This window comes from Eptatretus burgeri, chromosome 5 (genome assembly GCF_056783735.1).
Source record: "Eptatretus burgeri isolate ZD-2024b chromosome 5, Ebu_testis_v1, whole genome shotgun sequence".
In the NCBI taxonomy this organism is placed as follows: domain Eukaryota; kingdom Metazoa; phylum Chordata; class Myxini; order Myxiniformes; family Myxinidae; genus Eptatretus; species Eptatretus burgeri.
In genome coordinates this window covers 94,376,829-94,397,841 of record NC_140965.1, presented here as the reverse complement: position 1 = coordinate 94,397,841, position 21,013 = coordinate 94,376,829, and the positions used below count along the sequence as shown (strand labels likewise).

General features: G+C 42.6%; 1 long non-coding RNA gene across 1 annotated transcript in view; it reads right to left on the bottom strand.

The window, feature by feature from the left end:
* LOC147026984 (uncharacterized) overlaps positions 1 to 21,013 on the bottom strand; it is a 56,046-nt gene that overhangs the window by 16,824 nt on the left and 18,209 nt on the right. Inside the window, exon 2 of the long non-coding RNA XR_015058589.1 lies at positions 14,363 to 14,539. This is a non-coding gene — a long non-coding RNA (uncharacterized LOC147026984). The remainder of the gene's footprint in view (positions 1 to 14,362; positions 14,540 to 21,013) is intronic.

The following is a 21,013-nucleotide window of genomic DNA, read 5'->3' as shown; positions in this document are numbered from 1 at the left end:
AAAACACTTCCGAGCAGTCTCTGATGAACCTCTAAAAGTTTGACGAAGATCTGCTCAGCCATCTCTGGGAAAAATAGTGACACACACACACACACACACACACACACACACACACACACACACACACACACACACACACACACACACCTCTTACATAATAGACTCGTAAATTATGAAGCTGAGAAACTCAATACCGTACAAGGTTACGGTATCCATAGCAAATCTAGCTGGATTACGAAGTATTTTTTCACGACATTATGGCTGCTGACTGGATCTAAAATAACAACTCAGACACATTCAAGTAGGAAAATGGATCCCATGTGGAATCTAAAGAGACAAAGAGACAAAGACATTCCCTTTGTCCACTGCATTATCTGTGCTGCAGGGAGACCACTTGAGTTCAAGCTCAATGTTTGTCTCGTCTGGCCATGAAGTTTCAAAATGCTTGCTCACAAATGGTGGCACCATTCTTCAAGAGAAGATAGTCCATGGAAATCCCAAGAAACTGGAACTCTGAAAGAAGACCAACAATCCTCAACTTTCCTCAATCTCCCTCAAGGGATTGGTGGGCCCAGGCAATGGCATGAAAGCCAAGCTCTCAGAGAGCTTTGTTCATATTTTTTTGCATGAAGGATACCTGGAGGTAATCCAGGCTGCCAGGCTCTCCCAAATGCTCCTTGCTGAAGATATGCAGTGGCCTGCAAAAATATTCAACCCCGACCAACATTGCCACATTTAGAATTTTTGCCACAAGAATTACAAATTATGTAGAAACAATTTTTCCAAATGAACTTTTTTATTCACATCTGAAGAGATCAAATTAAACACCGTTATAGTTGAAGGAGGTCACATGTCAGGAATACCCGCAAAAAATATGTACAAATCAAAATTCACTGGTTGTAAAAAAATATTCAGCCCCTTAGGTCAGTTCCTAAGCACCTTTTGAAGCAATGACCGCTATGAGTCTTTTTGGGTAGGTACACGTAGTTGGCCTCCCCCAGCTTTGCACAGTGAGATGGTGAAATGTTTGTCCATTCTTCATGTGAAAAGTGCTCCAGTTCTGCAAAGTTTGATGGGGATCATCGATGGACTGCAATCTTCAAGTCTCGTCATGAATGTTCAATTGGGTTCAAGTCAGGACTTTTCCTGGGACACTCAAGATCATTTATTTTATCATTATTGAGCCACTCCAGTGTGGCGTTAGCTTTGTGCTTCGGATCATTGTCCTGCTGAAATGTGAATCCCCTACCCAGTTTCAGATTCGTGGCTGACTCGAGTAGGTTTTCATGAAGGATTCTCCTGTACTTTGCACCGTCCATTGTCCCTTCTATCCTGATAAGCTTGCCACTACCTGCTGATGAAAAGCAGCTCCAAAACGTGATGCTGCCACAACCATGCTTGATAGTCGAGATGGTGTTGACGGGGAGATGTGCAGTGTTAGGCTTGCACCAGATGTAACGCTTTGCATTTAGACTGAAAAGTTCAATTTTTGTCTCGTCTGGCCACAAAACTTTTCTCCACATGCCTGCAGTATCATTAAGACGCTTTTTTGCAAACTCCATACGAGCTTTTGGATGAGTCTTTTTGTTGATGGATTGTTTATTGCCGCCTGTCCATTAAGGCCAGCTTCGTGAAGGGAACGGGATATTTTTGATTGATGAACACTGGAACATAGAAACTTGCTGTTCTTTTAGAGTCATTATTGGATTTACAGTGACATCCCGAACCAGTTTCCTGCTTGCCCGACTGCTGAGTTTGGATGGGTGACCTGGTCTGCATAGAGTCTCGGTGGTATGATACGTCTTCCATTTCATAATGATGGATTTCATTGTACTCAAAGGGATAATGAGTGACTTTGAAATATTCTTGTAACCCTCTCCTGAGCAGTACCTCTTCACCACTTTATGTCTGACGTCTTTGGAAAGCTCATTGCTTTCATATTTGTCTTCATGTTTGCCTTGTTGATTGACAAAGTGATTGCACCTTGAAATTCTTGAGATAAGTGGCTACTTGGGCAACTGAAAATCATCTGATTTTCTCTGTTAATGTAACTTATTCACATTTTATCTGCATTTTTTTTTTTAGCTTTATCACTTTGGAGTAGGTTGTGAGGACTCCATATATTAAGTTTGATTTGAAAGGATCATGAAGTAAGCTCAGGTGGCATCAAGATGTGAAAACTTTGGGGGGGGAGGGGGTGAATACTTTTGGAAAACAATGTTAACCTCAATCCTGAACCACAGATCTACATCTGCCCAACATGCAACATGCCTATCACCAGAAGACATGACCAACTGAATTGCCACAGCTGCTAGAATTGGCCACATCAAAAATGCACTGCACTCACTTCTCTACCACCTACACAACCCACAATAGACACGTGATTGCAAACTCATCAACACTCACTGTTCTCTCATCCCCTCACCCCCTCCCTTCCCAACTGACAAACTACACCCAAACTCCACGTACGCACTCACATCACCCCAACCATAATAAGCTCCAAATTAAATTCTTGGTTGGTTTTGTTTTTCCAAACCCAAACCCAACTAGAAAGACACTTGGTAGAGCGCTTACCTCCGTCAAGTAATGCCTGATCCACGAGAACATATCGGGCCCAATACATTTTTGAAATATCATGCTATACATTACTATATTGTTTTTGGCACTATCTCTCAATGGTGAAGAATCACTTTGAATCTTCTTTATCAGATCAGATCAGATCAGAAGAATTATCAGATTCGGATCTGGATCTTCACCAAAATCTAAGCAGTTCGTCTTTGTCACACACCCAACGTGTCCACAAAATTTCATCCAGATCCATCGACAACTTTTTGAGATATCCTCCACAAACAAACAGACAAACAAACAAACAAACAGAAAGGGGGTGAAAACACAACCTCCTTCACCTTCGGTGGTGGAGGTAATAAATCGAAGTCCTGAACCTATAATGCTCCTTGAGAGCTCGGTTTATTACGGGAAGAAGAATAATAGTGCAGGTGGTGGACTCACTCTTGTGCACCATATAATCCCCTTTCCAAACACAACCAATAACACAAAACAGTTGATACGAAATGACAACACCACTGAACTTCTTTCCATCAGTCAAAATAGACAAAACTCTTTGTAACATAATAAATATGTCCATACGACCTTCAAGCTCTTGTCCACCAGCATTTAAACCCCTTCTCAAAAACTTGCAAAACAAACCCCAACTAATACGAACTGGTGACTTCAATGCCAAGACCTATCCTGGCTCTCTTCCCAAACAAATGATATGAAAAGCTCGACTTCATTTTGGAACAATTAAATGAACTCGCCATCTTAAAGAATCACAACTCTCCTACAAGACTCCTCCCCCCCCCCCCCCCAAGATCAAATTAAAATATATAATCCTAATTGGGACAGATGCTTGGCTCCCGATGGAGAGCGGTCATAGTTGTTATGCATTAGGGGATAAAGAGGGTCTTAAGGGTCTTAATGATCTTAATGGTGTTAAAGTTCTTTCGAGTCTTCAAGTTATAAAGGGTGTAAAGGGCCCAAGGGGTCAAAGAGATATTAGGGGTGTAAGGTGTTTTTGGGGGTCTAAGAGATGTTAGGGGCCTTAAATTTGTAATATCCTCTCCTCTGTTGAGGGTAATTAAGACGGTAATTTAAGAAATTTAAATTAAACAACAAAACATCTTGTGAGATGACAGAATCTCTTAGTATGTGATTGACAGACAAACAAGCCGGTAGGTGGACAGGGGTAGTCGATCAAGTCGAATTTAGTCGTTTTTCAGCCTTTATTAGCCAACAAAAGCGTCCATAGCAACGGTTCTTTCTCACGCATAACTAGGACATACCATGAACCTACCATACCAGTTTCATGCATACCTGACTCATAGTCTCTGAGATATAACGAACTTCTTTTTTTTATTGTTTTCGACCAGGGTTCATTCAAAGTCTATCTTCTCCGACAGTTTTCATAGGATCCGGCTGGAAATTTTTGACAATATGGCTGAATGTACTGCCCACAGTCGCTCGTGGCCAACATAGATTATATTTTGAGTTAATTAGCCAATTGTCTCACCACCTGGATGGAAATTAAAGAAAAATGGACTCCGTTCGTTTTTGCCCATCGATGTCGTGAATCATCATCAAGCTGCCTAGGAGTAGTAGGGAAAATCGTAGAAATGTGAATGGACCCTCTGCATGACTTGCTGACTGACTGGCGGAAGGATGGACTGAAGGACAGACATCGTCATGGCTTTAACAGCTCATCTCGACTCCGTCGAAGACGAGATAATGACAACCCCACTTCCTTACACTACGCACTCCTCTGTTAGCAACAACGATGTCATGGAATACAATTCACGACCTTCCTTCTGACCACATCCCTATCATCACCAAACTCAACCTTGCCAATAAACGTCCACACTCTTCAAAAAACACTCAATAACTACAAAAAAAAAACAAATCTATCTGGCCACTATGCACAGGACAAATGGAACAACATCTCTCTACATTTAACGCGCAGTCCTTCAGTTCCATCGATAAAGCAGTCAGTCATATCAACTGCATCTATATTATAAAAGGAGCCGTCCGTGTCTGTCTGTCTGTTTGTTTGTCTGATAACTTGAGAATGAATTAACGGATTTCAATGAAACCAACGACCTCTCTTCTTTTCCTGTTCGTTCATTCAGTTGATCTGGCTTGGGATCTTGGGGTCCTGAGTTTGAGCCCCGTTGGCCACTGAATTAACACTAGGTGGGGTTGACTCAGCCTTTCCGAGGTCGTCAAAATGAGTGCCCGTGTAGTAGTATAGGGGCACAGCATCAGCGGCATAGTCGCGTCTCAACAAAATGATAGCTACCCGGCAGTCAAGCTGCCATATGCTGGAAGAATAAGATTCACTTGAAATGTGTCCCACTATCAGTTATACTTTGCTCTTCTACATGAGCCTCGCTCTTATAAAGAAAAAAAAGTTTTGTCATATGAATGGAAAAATTCCAATAATTGACTCACTGTCTGGAGATAGAACAATGGATAATCAACTGGACGGTGATTGAGGTTACCAAATTCAAAGTCCTGTTGATTTCAGCCATTGTTTACCTGTCTTCGGACACAGATCAACACAGGCCTCTACCAGTAACACTAGTTATTCATCCAATCTCAAAAAATATCTGACTTGCTGTCGAAAATTGGTTTGATTGCTTTGAAATGGTTTTGATTTTTTTTTTTTTAATTAACTTACGAAAAATATATATTGTTTGCTGTGTTCCATATAAGTAAAAAAACGATATCCCATTGATGTAACTGAGATAGTAATTCTGCATGTTTAAGATTGGGAATAATTAATTCAGAGTTGAGGCATAGTTTTTGTAGAAGAACAAGGTAGGACATGGCAGGCACACAAAAGGCAGGTGCCTCTATGTCAGGGGGCTGACAGGAGAGCTCAAAAGTCATGCATTTGCCTGATATGTCTTGCCTGGTTTCGATCCCTGGCACGACTATAAACTGTAACTCCAATGCTTTCCAAGCAGAGTAATTGCATCAATGAGTGTGCCATCCATCACATGGGATGTTAAGTTGATATCCTGTCTGCCATCATTGGTGGTAGTCGTTAAAGGTTCTACAGTGTCTTCCACAAGCAAGGATCATTGTGTGCTGGTTCATTGGCCAACTTACAAATCCCTGCCATAACCATTCACAGGGCTCAGGCCTGTTTGATTGCCTTCAAGCAGTTGTCCTTGAGGCACTTTCACTGCACCAAAGGACTTGCAACCTACAGCGATACGAAACTACAAACATGTACCATAATTTCACCATTAAATGACCAGTCCAGCCAGCCCTGATTGAATACACACACACACACACACACACACACACACACACACACACACACACACACACACACACAAACACACACCCATACCATCTGGCACAGTCGTGGAAGACAGAAAGACTATAACTAGCTATCTCACTCATCTGTAATGCACTTAAAAGTGTCCCAAGGTAATTGAAAATTTGCATATGTTCTGTTCGAATTGAGATCTGACTGGTACGTATTCACCATAATAACGACTCTTATCAGCACCCATCGAGAAAGCACACACATTAGCGTGTGATGCTTACAAAGCACACTGAGATTACCAATGGGTTCGAAATTTGGCTGGGAAACAATTTATGGGAAGCAAATTTCACAAGGAGCCTCAATGCAAGAGGAGGCCATTGGGTCCACCAAGCCTGGACAATCTTGCCAATATCTATGTACCTTCAATCGGCAATGCTTCTCTGTACCTATCTAATTCTAGTTTAAACCAAGCTACTGTTTCTGCTGCCACCATCTTTCCAGAGAGACCATTCCATGCATTAACTCTACTCTCCGAATGTCCACCAGAGGCCTAAAGCCCATAAGGCCCAAGTCAAGTGGTGATTAAAAATGGCAGATGTATCATTTGATTTTTTTTTCTTTTTTTGAGGTTATGGGTGGAATCAGGTCAGCTGTCCAACCAATGGGAGAAAGAGAGAAACAGACAAAAAAGTCCGGCAACTTCAACATATTGATAAAGTCCCCCCCCCCCCTCGTCGATTTACAGCAAGCAAAAATATATATTTTCCCATATATTTAGGCTATTTTTAGTCTATTTTGGGGAATTCAGTGCTATTTTGTAGCCTGGTGTTGGCTTAGTGGTTAGGGTGGCGGCTTGGGATCTGAGGGTCCTGTAGTTCAAGCCCCGTTGGCCGCTGAATTAATACACCAGGAGGTTGACTCAGCTTGTCATCCTTTCGAGGTCAGCAAAATGAGTACCAGTGTACTGGTAAGGGGGACACTGCATCAGCAGCAAAGCCGCGTCCCAACCAATGATGCAACCAGCAGCCACAGGCTGCACTCGATAGAGAGTTCTATTTTGAAACTATTTTTTCCCCAAAATAGCAAAAAGATAGGTTTCCTTTCCTATTCTGGAGAGTTCGGTGATTGCAGTGCAACGTTTTTACTATTTTTCCTGACTTTTTTTTCAACATTTTATTGCTTTTTTATCACCAGATTTGCTGCTATTTTTCACTATTTTTCTGGACTTTGCTCTGCACTAAAGTGGCTGCTATACTGTACTTCACTATTTTTCCATACTTTGTTTTTACACCAGATTTGCTGCTGTTTTTTCACTATTTTTCGTAACATTGTTTTACACCAGTGGTTGTTATTTTTTCACTTTTTTTTCCATACTTTGTTTTTTTACAACAAATTGGTTGCTACTTTCTTGGAGACCATTCCATTCATCAACTTTTTTTTCACTACTTTCTTGGACTGTTTTTTTACACCAGATGTGCTGCTATTTTTTCACTTTTTCTCGACATTGTTTTTTTTACATCAAAATGGTTGCTATTTTTTTCACTATTTGCTGCATTTTTTTTTTTTTTTTTTGCAATTTTTCTCTACATTGTTTTACACCAAAGTGGTTGCTATTTCTTCACTATGTTTCTTTTTCCATACTTTGATGTTTTACACCAGATTTGCTGCTATTTTTTCACTATTTTTCCTCTACATTGTTTGTTTTATACCAAAGTGGTTGCTATTTTTTTCAGTAAGTTTTTTTCCACACTGTTTTTACACCAGATTTGCTACTATTTTTGCAATAATTTTTCTATACTTTGTTGTTTTACACCAAAGTGGTTGCTGTTTTTTCACTATTTGCTGCATTTATTTTTTTTTTTTGCTATTTTTCTCTACATTGTTTTACACCAAAGTGGTTGCTATTTCTTTACTATGTTTCTTTTTCCATACTTTGATGTTTTACACCAGATTTGCTGCTATTTTTTCACCATTTTCCTGGACCTTGTTTATTTTACACCAGATTTGCTGCTATTTTTTCACTATTTTTCCTCTACATTGTTTGTTTTACACCAAAGTGGTTGCTATTTTTTTCAGTAAATTTTCTTTCCACACTTTGTTTTTACACCAGATTTGCTACTATTTTTGCAATAATTTTTCTATACTTTGTTGTTTTACACCAAAGTGGTTGCTGTTTTTTCACTCTTTGTTTTGTTCAAAAACGGCCTATTTAAAATATATTTTTCTCCTATTTATTTCCTATTTTTGGTCTGAAACTGGCTATTTAAAATCTGTTTTTCACCTTTTTAATAGCCTGGTGTGACCTTAGTGGTTAGGATGGCTGGCTTTGTATTCTAGGGTCCTGAATTCAAGCCCCATTGGCTACTGAATTAACACCAGGTGGGGTTGACTCAGTCTGTCAATCTTCTGAGGTCAGCAAATGAGTACATGCACTGGTAGAGGGGCACAGCATTAGTGGCACAGCTGTGTTTCTAAGAAATGACAGCGACTCAGCAGCCAAGTGCCAGATGGCAGAACAGAACCTATTTTTTTCTGTTCATTTTTGTTCTAAAACTGGCTATTTAAAATATTTTTTCTCCTAATTTTTTCCGATTTTTTTGTTCCAAAACTCATGATTTGAAATATATTTTTTCATGTGGAAAAAAATTGGAAAAAAACATATTTTGAATTTATTTTTTTCCTATTTTTTCTCCTATTTTTCCATATATATATATATATATATATATATATATATATATTTTTTTTTTTTTTTTTTGACTAGGGTCATGTTCCTTTAGCCGCACCTTGGTTCGCTACCAAGGGACCTCAAGAATAGAGGCCAGTTACATTTACTGCACAGTGTTTTGTTTTGTTTTCAACTAAATTTAGTGCTAATTCATTATAACTACAGTTATAAAAACTCGCAAAAAGTGAAATGTGTGCTCATAATTCTGTGATCCACTGGTGTTTATATTTATGTCCTTTTCTGGCATCATTCAGAAGTTGTTTGCTCCCCAAGAGGGTGAATGCACATGTATTTGTGCATGAATCATGTTCTTTCGACCACTCTGAGCTGAAGGATATCTTACGCTTCGGTAACATCAAAAAATAACCGTCATGCAAAGACGTCATTAGGAAACAGCAGACGATTAACTGCATCACACAATAGCTGTAACCGTAATGTAATGACGTCATTCGGAAACATGACAAATGGGATCTTTGTTGTCATTCACAGGATCAATACAAATGAGGCACTAATTAAATGAGAAATATATGAACCAATGAAAACCAACAATCAAATGCTAAATTGTGTGTCAAAAGCTTGTGTGGCTCAAGAGGAAAATAGCAGAAATAAAGGGTATCTGGTTTTTTTATCAAAAAGGACAGAGGACAAAGGAGCAGAAAACTGGACTATCCCCTATAAAACCGGACAAATGGCCACCCTAACCACTCCTCAAAGAGCTTAGTCTAGCTCGGCCTGGAATCAGTCTCGTTGCTCTATGCTGAACCCTCTCATCAGATATAATGACCAAAGTTGAACATAATATTGCAGAAGGGGCCTCACTAAATGCCAGTACAGAGTTATTTTGATTATTCAAACACTACCTCTTTTGATTTATAATTTATCCCCTTAATAAAACGACAACAGCACTCGGTAAAGCGCATACCTCTGCCAGGCTAAACACTGAACCCACTCATAAGCCAGATCTCCATCCGGATCTTCACCAAAATTGAATCAATTCTTCCTTGTCACACACCCAACATGTCCATCAAATTTTGTCCAAATGAGTCGACAATGTTTTGAAATATCATGCTATTTATTGGTTTTGGCCATATCTCTCAATCATCGGCATCAATCGGCCGAGGTCGCGCGAAGCGAAGTCGAGGCAGTTTATTCCTGATACGTGAAACACCCTGCAATCCATGCTGACAGAAAACACTTTTTGGAACATCGGCAACATTTCCATCCAATCATATGACTGTTTTTAAAAAACAAAACATCTCCATGGGTATTCACTCATATGTTGAAAATTTCATGGCAATCACTCAAGCGGTTGTGGAGAAAACGGATTTTAAAAGGGAGTAAAGGTGAAAAAATGAGGGCGGAAGAAGATACAAAGTGAAGGCCTCGGCCAATATTCCACGACATGGTGAAGGATGCTTGTGGATGCCTATTACTGGTGTAATCTCCACTTTCATTATTCTTATCCATGCCAAGCTCAATACATTTCTTGATGTTAAATTGTATCTGCTAATCTTTTGTCCAATCATTTAAAGTATCCAGACTTTCGTGAATCTGATCATCCTCCTTTGTACTGTTTACCTTATCTCCAACCCTAGTGTCATCTGCAAATTGTGAAGGCCAACTCTCAATCCCACTGTCCAAAGAAAGCATTGATCACCTCTGGATAACCCCAAGAAAGCGGCATGTCCTGAGAGACCGAGTATTGTCAGGTCAGGTTAGATCTGTGACCTGCTACAGGTACCATGTAAACCTGTACTAACCTGTTCCATGGTCGGGTTGTCGGCAACTAAACCATCTCGCCCACCAGGTTTTCTGGTGAGGAGGGTGTTTGGATATGGACACCCAGCAGGATTAAAAACAAAACCTGGCAAAGGGCGGAGGAGCTCCTTGTGAGCCAACGGCCATCCATATCTAGTGCCCAACTATGTCTGCGGACGTCCTCCTTGCAGTTGGGTTACTTTTTTATTAGGAGGTTGGTGGCAGGATTTGCACTCCAGCCACCGTAAAACCCTTCATTCCGCAAAACGCAAAAACGCAAAAAAAATCTGAAAACCCACTCCGTGGGAGTACCTCCTGTGCAGCTTCCCTTTGCAGGGCAGCTCACCGGATGACGGGATTGGGGCAAATCCTTCGGGACCCCCAATCTTTGATGATAGGAGGGAAACCACGGGGTAACATCCCTGGGTCAGATTGCAGGAGAGTGTGTTGGAGTGGTGCTGAGGTGTCGTCCACCAGACGGCGGTCTCCTTGGGTTAACCTGAGGCGGTCCCTTCGGGTGGGTGCCTGGAATGTCCTATGCCTAAGAGAGGATGATCACCTGTCTCTGTTATCATCTGAGCTCAAGCGTTTGGACATCGGTATTGCAGCACTCTCTGAGGTTCGGAGACTAGATTGCGGCGAGATAATGGTGGGTGGTTACACCTACTATTGGTCTGGTCGCTCTGATGGTTACCATACCCAAGGAGTTGCTGTAGCTGTGTCCAATAAGCTGACCCCAATGATAATTGAGGTTAGACCGGTCAATGAGCGTATTATGAGAATAAGGATTGTTCACTCCTTAGGTGTCATTTCCCTGGTCTCTGTCTGTACTCCGACTGAGGCGAGTGATCTCACCGTGAAGGACACATTCTACGCCACGCTCGAGTCTGTGGTTGATCAGTGCCCCAGGCGAGATACACTTCTAGTCTTCAGGGATTTCAATGCATCGACTGGAACTGATAGGGATGGTTATGAGATGTGTGTTGGTCCCCATGGGTCAGGAACTATGAACCAGAATAGCACTAAGTTCCTTGACTTTGCAAGACGTCATGGACTTCGGGTGGCTGGTTCATGGTTTCAGCACCCACAAGCTCATCGCTGGACTTGGTATTCCAATGCTGGCGGTGTGGCAAAGGAGATTGACCATGTCCTCGTTGACGGTCGCTGGAGGATGATCCAGAGCTGCAGGGTCCACCAGAGTGCTCAGTTCCTCAATACTGACCACCGGCTTGTTGTCGCAACTCAAAAGCTTTACCTTAAATCCTGGAGAATGGTACCATCCCAGCCTTGGCTGGATGTTGGCAAGCTCAAGGATAAGAGGGTAGCTGAGGAGTTTGCGAACAAGCTGAGTGGACATTTGGGGTGTCTGGATGCTTTGGGGAGTCCTGAAGAGTTGTGGATTGCCTTCAAGACCACCATCCTTGATGTTGCCGGTTGATGTCTTGGAACTCACCGCAGGGCAAAGAAGAATTTTATCTCTCAAGGGACACTGGATACCATTGACCAGAGTCGCAGAGCCAGGCTGAATGGCAGAGCTGAGCTGTTCAGGGAGCTGAGGCGTAAAACTGTACGTGCACTAAGGGTGGACAAGGAGGCCTATGTGCAAGGAATCTGTGAAGGGGTAGAGCATCACCTGTGGACAGGTGATTCTCGTCCCGCTTACAGGGGAATTCGCGCATTGCGTTCATCCAAGTCCATCCCTCGGAGCACTGCAGTTAGAGCAGAGAGTGGTCGGCTCTTGACAGAGGAGTCTGAAGAGAAGGCCCACTGGGAGGGTTACTTTGAGCAGTTGTACCAGGCTGATCCCCCAGCTGTCAAGATGGACGTCAAAGGGTGTTACAATCCCTGTTGTTGACCCTCCAATCAACTGTGATCCACCTTCGCTTGTGGAAACATGGGCTGTGGTGAACCGGTTGAAACGAGGCAAAGCTCCAGGGATCTGTGGCATCCATGCTGAACTTCTCAAGGCTGGTGGAAATGCCACACTCGTGTCATTGCATGCAGTTTTGTGCTCTGCCTGGAACACGGGCATCATCCCAACTGATTGGAAGAGGGGCCTTGTTGTCCCTCTCTGGAAAGGGAAGGGTGATCGCCAAGACTGCAACAACTACTGAGGGGTGACGCTGCTCTCAGTGCCGGGCAAGGTCTTTGCTCGGATAATACTTGATAGGGTTCGCCACCATCTGCTTGAGCACCAGCGTCCAGAGCAGTCAGGCTTTACACCAAAGAGGTCAACGATTGACCGTACCCTTGCTATTCGGGTCCTCACCGAACGCAGACGAGAGTTTCGGCAGGGGCTGCTTGCAGCCTATGTTGATCTCTGTAAAGCGTTCGATTCAGTGAATCGGGATGTCCTCTGGAGGATTCTTGGTCTTCGTGGGGTGCCACCAAAAGTGATTGATCTGATGTCTGAACTCTACTCTGGTACTGAGAGGGCTGTGAAGTGTGGTGGTACCATCTCTGACTTATTTCCAGTTGTTATTGGAGTTCGTCAGGGGTGTGTACTGGCCCCCACACTTTTCAGCACTTGTATGGACTGGATTTTAGGGAGGATGTCGGAAAGATCAAGCTGCGGTGCATCGTTTGGGAATGTCAAGATCTCGGACCTTGATTTCGCAGATGATGCAGTCATCTTTGCGGAGACTTTAGATATCCTTTGGGGGCCCTCAAGGTGCTGAATGAGGAGTTGGAGCCACTGGGATTACGGGTTTTTGGGTCAAAACTAAGATCCAGGCTTTCGGTGACATATTGGATGCTGCTGTCCTGTTTGTGTCTGTTTGTGGTGAGGATGTTGAGGTCGTGGAGAGATTCACTTACCTTGGCAGTGATATTCATGTCTCTGCTGACTGAGTCAGAGGTCAATAGACGTCTGAGTCGGGCCTGGGGAGTCATGGATTCACTGGATCATGGGGTGTGGCACTGCCGGTACCTGTGTGGGAGGACAAAAGTCCGAGTCTTCAGGTCCTTGGTGCTTCCAGTCTTGCTCTATGGATGTGAGACTTGGACTCTGACCAAGGATCTGAGATGGAGACTTGATTCCTTTGGTACCAGGTCTCTTCAGAGAATCCTTGGCTATCGCTGGTCAGATTTTGTGTCCAATGAGCGGTTGCTGAGAGAGACTCGGATGAGATTTGTTACCTGCATTGTCCGTGAACGTCAGTTGCGGCTGTATGGACATGTGGCTCGTTTTTATGACGCTGATCCTGCTCACCAGATTCTCTCAGCGGGGGAGTCTCGTGAGTGGAGGAGGCCAATGGGCCGACCACGTGCTTCGTGGTTGTAACAGGTTGACCAGCATCTCAAGGAGATGGGGATGGGCCTGGCATCTGCCTGGGGGAGGGCCAGACAGAGGCCCCTGGAGTACCGGCGGAAAGTGGACGTTGCGACGTACTGTTCTGGCACATGCTCCCATACCTGACCTGATCTGACCTGAGAGACCACGAACGCCGGCTGCAACCCTCAACTTTGGCTGGATCCTCAGGCTCAACGTCGCTTTACCATGCCAGTGAATTCAGCGTGGCAGATGAGGAATTGTGCCTGCAACTACGCGGCAGTTAATTTGGCTGAGCGAACCAATTCCGCGTGCCACTTTACATGGGCTACCATTACCATTGGGAACTTGGACCAATTGTCCACCGAGAACGCTATTCAGACCAACAACAAGTAGGATAAATCAGGACATATTCAACACTTCAACAATGTACTACAAAGCATGCAAGACAATCGAAAGAGCGGAAAGTGATGGGAGGAATGATTAAAAGAATGATGAGGAGAAATGCAAAGGAGATAAAATGGCATTAGCGCAGAAAATGGTGAGGGAGATCAGACATGAAATTACAAGAGTTCAAACACATATATAGTACAATAAACACACATATACATTTTCTATTGGGACTTCACGAACATGACCACACGGCAAAAGTTGGAACATTCACTTAGCACAAGTAAACGAAACATGGACCCTGGACACCCAAATGAAGGAGGGTAAGAGTGACAAGACATTTAGATTTGAGGAAGAAACAAATGAGGTGATGAAAGAAACGCACCTCCCCCAGCGAACCTTTGACTGCTTCTGTGGAAGCAATCATCACCTCGACTCGTAATCTCGCATCTCTTCCGGCTCCGTCCGTCCCATGCATTGGTCTGCATGGCCCCGGGATGCCTCATTCCAGGGGTGAGTGCACCGATGGCGTTACTGGAGGGTTTGTGATCTATCCCAGGTCCTGAAACAATGCACAGAGGCCGTGTAAATGCATGCAAATCCACGTAGAAGAAAGAACTGAGGTTAAATGTCAAGAAAAAAAGTGGTGCAGTCTAAAGAAACGAAGGAAGTGTGTGTGAAAATATGGAAGACGTGAGGTGAGAGAGGAATTGAGGTGAGTAAGCTGCGAAACTCCATTCTAGCGAACTGGTGTGAAGGGCGGAAAATGTCTCTGGGGAACAGGCTCTCAAAACTCTGCTCTGATTCAGTCCAAGCCCTGGCCACAAACATCATAATATAATTCAATTTAGATAAAATTAAAGTTTTTAAAGGTTATAGATTAAAAAGAAAAACATTTATTCAGCAGTACCGCTGATGAACTCTCTTTTTCACCACCGTATTTAACATATTACGTTACTTATTTGTGCCTGTTGTTTGTGTCCTTTATGACATCCGTAAAAACAGTAAGTTTCCTGTTTGGAATCACTTTAAATTTTGTTGGACTGCCAGACAATCAGACAGGTAGGCAAAAACAATTACCTTACTCCAATCTGCACATGCGTGTTCAGAACGAGATTCCATATAATTTTCCAAATTCAGAGCCAAAGTACTGCTAAACTGAAGGTTCATGTTCAAGTTCATGTTCTGATTCGTGTTCCGCAGTATTCAAAACATGAAATTCAATTGAAACCAAGTAGTTCCTCGATCATAGAAATAGACTGATACACAGACAGAGTGAACCAATTGCTTAACCCCACTTTGCACTGCGTCTGTGGCATGACAACCTCAAACCTTATAAATTACAATTTTACAACATCGGGTAGCCATACATATTGTTGTGGGAATGCCTTGTAGGGGATAACATTGCATAGTATAGCGAGAGTGATTTCCTTTATTGCATGTGTTCGAATATGCATGAGGTAATTTAATTGTGATATCAAGATATGTGCTGTTATGTGTATAGAAAGCTGTTGTCTTCCCTCCCCACATGTGTGTATCTAAAACCACTTTCCCTTGACACCCTTTTCATGTTTTATCACTTTGTAATCCGTATTAAATGTCCTTTGGAATGATCCAACAGGCATCATCAGCAGGCAGAAATATGCTGCCATGACGACAGAAAGCACGCCACCAATCTGGGTAAAAGGTCATGGTGGGCTGCCCCACTTGGCCCCGGGCCATTGGCAGCAGGGGGGGGGTTGGGGTAGGGCTCGTGGGCCAGTGGTCCTCGATGTGAGGCTAAAACTATAAAAGGGAGTGGTAACCTGGGGAAACAGATGCTCCAAAATCAATAGACAGAGCTGCGCATGAGCTTCGGTTTTCTCCATCGGCACAACATGCCCCCTACCTACAGAATGTGCTTCCTCCACCAAAGGCCCCACCACAGGTAGCGACCGGACCGGCCCTCCATCCTGCTGGCCCAATCTTATAAGGCACTAACTGTTTTCCTGCCGGGGAGCATCTTGACTTGGAGTTAGTTGTGTCCCATCGGGCACAGCCTTCGGCATTTTAGTCTGGGCATTCTTCTGGTCCTTTCTGCAGTGATGTACATGGGTCCTGTTATGGATTAGATACTTAAAGGGGAACCCAAACGCAAAGATACTTAAAGGGGACTACCTCGATGCTAATCTATTCATTGATAGCCTACAAAATAGATATGATGTGTCTTTTTCCAATTTGCGAATTATAAAGTAAGTAATTTTGCGATTAAAAGTCAAAATCTTCTTCTTCACACTAAGCCATGGTGTCGCACTTAGAAGTCAACAACCAGATCCATACTGTATACGGGTTACATCACGGGATGATTTAACTCAAACGGCGATTACTTTTTGATTTTCCACAAATGTGCCGAGTCGATGTGTCCTCGGTGCTTGTGTAGTAATACAAACCGAGATGGTTTCATGCTACATCAATGGCCGAAAGACACTAAGTTTGCCAGAAATTGGACGAGGTTTGTCCGAAATACCCAAGTGTGGATTGGGCTGAGAAAATGTTCGCTTTTGTGCTTAGAACATTTTACAGAGAACTGTTATGAAACAACAGAGATGGCGAGATCTTGTGGTTATCCACCACAATTGAGAGAGGATGCCATCCCCATGATTAAGTGGAAGAAACAGCCATCACTCAAAACTGTAAGACCATCTCTACACAGCTACCAGCACATGTACATCGACGATTTGAGCTGGGAATTGAACACCTGTGTTGGCCCGCCAGTGACCGATCTCACTTCACTACATCTGCTGGCTCCCCCATCAACCACCATCCTAACAATACCCACCACCATCCCACACCCCTCCACCCAAGCACCACTCTCCCTTCCACACCAACCACCCTCGAGAACCACTCCCCCATCCATTGGGGCAGGACATTGGCATGGACATGACACGACAGACATGGAATGGAACGGGCACAACCACAGACACAAATGGCATCCCAGGAAAGTATGAAATGGGATGATCCCATAACATACAGGACACTTGGTCAGCATGCAATGGTGGGACAAAGCATTCATCGCCCATTTTGTCAGCGATGTCCGAGTGTGCCTGGGCAGTGTCGGCTGTCGGGCGATGACGCGTATTTTTGCTGGAGTAATACGTATAATTGATTGATCAATTAACACAAAATCCCTTATAAACCGTCAAGTGGATGGAAAAAACAAAACCTACCAATCTGTCATGAACATGTGACCGATGTTTTCATTATCACGAACACCTCCACATCGCAATCTTCGTCTGAACCACTCGCATAAGGTTTGAAACGATTCTGCTCCACAATTCCCCTGAAAGCATTTCCATCACTAATTTTGTCTCTTATAGTTCCTTCAAAATCCCACTTGCAACATACCAAGAACCTTCAGAGTTGCTAATGACGGATGATGGAATCAGTATCTGAATCCTAGCTTGAAATACAAAGCTTCTCCATGTAAACTGCCATTTGGATCAATGTGGGTTCAAGGTGTGACGTCACAGGCAAAATCGAAAATCGACGCTGTGATTGGCAACAAAAAAAAAACTTCAAATTTTTTCCCTTCAAATTAGAGCGTGATTAATGGTTTTCAGAAAATAAAATTTGCATTTGGATTCCCCTTTAAGGAGCTACTGTTCGTTCGATGCTCGGAGCATGTATGGCATATTGTAAATACTGGTATTGCTTCTCTTGTATTTCTGCCCTTTCTGTTGTAAATACACCATTACAAATTCACATGGTCTCTGGGTAATTCAAATGTCCTGATCACAAATTATATTGGCTAGTACGTCCATCAAAGGACAGCGAGGATTTGGGTGATTCGCACCCAGTACGAAACATGCCTGCATCCCGCTATCTCCGCTAGGATCGCTAATTAGGGTAACTGGGCGCATGGTACCGGGTAGCACATTGCCTGACTGGTTTGGACATTCCACTTGAGTACGGTAAAGAGGCAAACAGGCCCAGAAACTTGATCGGAGTACCAGAATCAGTTGGCTGGAGCGACTGCTTTCACACAGTTTGGCGGGATTCGGACCGGGCAACTGAGATGAGTCCAACGACTACAACAACATAAATTGCTATTGCTACTCCTACTACTACTTTAATGGCAGCAATTATTCCCATATTATTGTGGGGTCAGAGTCAAACAAGAAACGTTTTTGGCCCCATGTATATTATGTCCTTCCGATGGATGGCACCAACATCGATGCCTTGCCCTGCCTACGAAACCCCAGGGTGACAGTTTACAGCTGGGTCGAGATTCAAAGCCAGGCTAGACAGCTCAGAGATCAGTGTGCATACCTCTAGACTCGAGAGTATCCTGCCAGTCCCTAAGTTGGTGAAGCAGCTTTACTCTGGGAATATTCCAGTAAATGTCTTACATTATAAAGAGCTAATTTATCATTTTATAAAAGAACATTTTTAAACCATGTAAATATGAAAAGGACAAGCAGACAAGCAAGTACAGACCAGTTGCAATGAATGTAACTCAAAATTATAACTGCAATAAAGAAAATTATTTTCTAAGAACAAGGCAGTGAGGCATGTTTACGATTCATTATGTAGAAGTTTGTTTGTCCTTAAGCAGTGAGGGCCAGTAATGTGACAGATGGTTGAGGGTCACTTTCCTCAACAGTTTAGTGAAGCTGGGGTGAAGTGTATATTTTAATAACACAAGAAACACCTGCTCCTCCTGGGAGCTGCAAGGTGGGGGGAAGAGAGAGAGGGGGAGGGCTATTGTGTGTTATGCTGTACAAGCTCAACTTTTGAAAACATTCAGCAGCACAGGAGTGGATTTAGGTCAAACAAAACAAAGGAACAGACAGGCATCAAATTAGGATAAATTTTCAACATTTTTAGGGAAAAGTAAAAACACAGGTTGGAGGTCACCATCCCAAATTAGTAGAACATTTCCACACCCACCATAAGTACAACCACCAAGTTTCAATGCATTTCGTCCCACAAAAAAGCACACATATGCAGTATTTGAATGCGTTCCCCCACATCTATGATGATTCGTTATACTGTATCATAGGGAAATGGAATATTTTAGAATGTTTTGTATAACTTCCAGCAGTTTGATTTAGTTTTTAGGGATAACATCCAGTTTTCAAATTATTCTGTCCAGAGAAATACATTCTGCAAGACTGCATTCACAGTTAAGATAAATTATTCACTCACTTCTTATGATAAGTCCCCACTTTCACAAACAATGAAAAATATAAGTTGGAGGTGACCAGTTAGTACTACAATCCCATGCACACCCAGACTACAACCACCAATTTACAAGTTGTTTCATCCAGCAGCTTAGAAGTGCATAAAATACAGAGCATGTATATAAGTTGGCCAAACAGTTTTCAATTCTATAAGATGTTCATACAGAGATACTATGACAACACTAAACTGTGGGTACTTGTAATAAACCTTTCCACCAGAGCGGTGCTACACAATACACATTCACATGGAGAATTTGGGTTATCTTCCCCTCCCGAATCCCCGCAACTATGAATTTTTTAAACAACTAAAACCTTTCCGGGCATACCCCAAGTACAACCACCAAATTTCAAATCATTCCATCCAGCGGTTTAGGAGTGCATACCATTCAAATACACACACACACCAAATTATATATAGTACTTGTATAAAAGTCTATCAAAAATGACGGGTTGGAATTATTTTATTAAATTGGAAAATATGATGTTTCGTAGCAATAAGTATTATTTCAAAGCTCGACATGTACAAATGTTACCCTATTTTCTTTATCTTCTGGGATGCTTCCTTTTGCCGGTTTAATGGCCGTAGCCTTTATTAATATAAAAAAAAAATAGGTAAAAAACAAAATCTCTACAATAAACTCAATAACAGAAATAACAAGAGCGCAAGTGAGCACAATATACGCCCGAAAAAGTCTCTGTGACACACATACACGCGCGCGCACGCACGCACTCGCGCGCACACACAATTATATATTCAAACACGTCAATTTATGAAGAACAAGAAGGTATATCCAGAATTGTGCTACGACATGGAAAACAGCATCCTGGTTGCCATGGCAACCACTTTGGATGACGAACGTATGTCGCGACACACCGTCTCCACAGTCTGTACCTATGTACCAAATATGAAACGTGAAAGTTGAAAACTTTGGGAGTTCGAGTGCGGACAGACAGACGGATGGACAGACAGACAGACGGACGGACGACCGGTATCACATAATATGCCCCGATATATGTATATATATGTATATATATATATATATATATATATATATATATATGTATATATATATATGTATATATATGTATATATATGTATATATATATATATATATATATATATATATATATATGTATATGTATATATATATATATATATATATATATGTATATATATATATATGTATATATATGTATATATGTATATATATGTATATATATATATATATATATATATATATATATATATATATATATATATATATTGTTGCGAATTCGCGCCCGCCGGCGTGCGAACGGCCACGTGACTCGAATCGCGGCACGTCGCCCACCAGACGGACAATTCTGTCGTGACCCTCTCGGACTAACGCCGGGAGCTAGTCGCGGGTGGGCCTTTCGGCCTCACCACGATCGTGCCAATCAGCCACCCGCGTGGGATAGGGTTGTTCGCCAAACTCGACCTACCTAAGTACCCACGCAGATGGTAGACCGGGCAATCGCACCTCGCCGCAGGTCGACTTTGGACACGGGCCGCTTAAGCGATCCGTTGCATGCTATCGGGATAACCGAGCGGTGTTATCGTCGGCCTCGACGGTTCCGATTAATTAATTATCGGGCGTATTAAGCCCACGGCGAACCCGTTACGTGAAGCAAGATGGAGATTCAATTAAAGAAAAGACGAAGCGAAACGGGAAAACAGTTCAACATAATGCACATTTATTCCGCGGCACACAGAGAACACACATATACAGCCAAACAGAATGCACGTAAAACAATTTAAAACAACAACAACAATGCAGAGCTACGACCGACTA